The sequence below is a fragment of the Acyrthosiphon pisum genome, chromosome X, assembly GCF_005508785.2.
Source record: "Acyrthosiphon pisum isolate AL4f chromosome X, pea_aphid_22Mar2018_4r6ur, whole genome shotgun sequence".
In the NCBI taxonomy this organism is placed as follows: Eukaryota; Metazoa; Arthropoda; class Insecta; order Hemiptera; family Aphididae; genus Acyrthosiphon; species Acyrthosiphon pisum.
Window position 1 is genome coordinate 87,365,999 of NC_042493.1, and position 1,126 is coordinate 87,367,124.

General features: G+C 25.3%; 1 pseudogene; it reads right to left on the minus strand.

Annotated features, from left to right (window-relative positions):
- LOC100166360 overlaps positions 1-1,126 on the minus strand; it is a 14,469-nt pseudogene that overhangs the window by 3,460 nt on the left and 9,883 nt on the right.

A 1,126-nucleotide genomic window follows, 5' to 3' on the forward strand; every position in this document is an offset into this window, starting at 1 on the left:
CGTCCTCTTAATATTTTTTCTACGTATGTAGAATAATTTTTTTAATGGTGAAATCGTCGGAAACATCGCATTGTTCCTTATACATTTGTTTTATGATACTATGAAATTATAAGCACCTATTAAGTGGAATCCCCTTAATGTTATTTAGATTCTATATAATATATTGTACGAATGAATAAAAATCAGTACGCGTTCTTGTATCATGACAATCATTATTTTGTATCAAAGTCCGACTACAAGTACCTACCTAAACTAACCATAGTACATTTTTTAATTTATTCGTTTTAAATAGTAGTCTTATCAATCTCATTAATTCATCAATTTTATTAATTTTAAAATATTAAATATTTTAACATTTTCATATGTTTAGCGCAATCAGTCTAAAACCATAAATGTAATAAAAAAAACCAGTTATAAGATTATTTTTTATGCATTTGTGTTGTTTACATTAAACTTTTATTTAAAAATATTTTTGTTATTATTCTAAGTATTGAAAATAGTAATAGTAGAGGAAGTATTAGTATGATGGTATGTAAGTTTGATCTAGTTTCAGTTTATGTCTGGAATCTGGATGGTCAAACATAGTACAATTTTAAGTACTAATTTTCTTAATAATCCAAAATAATTATATAAATTTGATATGATTTAACGTATAAGTTTTAGACTTTAGGAACTAATGTAATACATGGTTATTTTAATAAACAAAGATTCCGACAAGGGTTAAATAAATTTCGGATGTAATCAATAACCAGAGCCGTACCCCGTAGCAAGGGCTTGGCGAGACTGGACCAGGCCAAGGGCACAACAAAAATAAGAGGCAAAAGCCAGAAGAAAATATACCTATGTTATTACTTATTAATTATTATTAATAATGTATATTTTATTTAGAATATTAGAATATGCATAAAATAGTTATACTATAGTGTATATAGTATATAGCAGAGGTTCTAAATCATTTAGAAACACAACCCAAATTTATCTCCAAATATCTATTGTGACCCACGCATGGTTTATTTATAAGATCAAAAATGATATTTTATATAAGTCCATGAAAGAAAACACTTTTAAAATTTTACAGTGAGTTGTTTATTATTAAAATAATACAAACTTAAATTAATTTACTTAA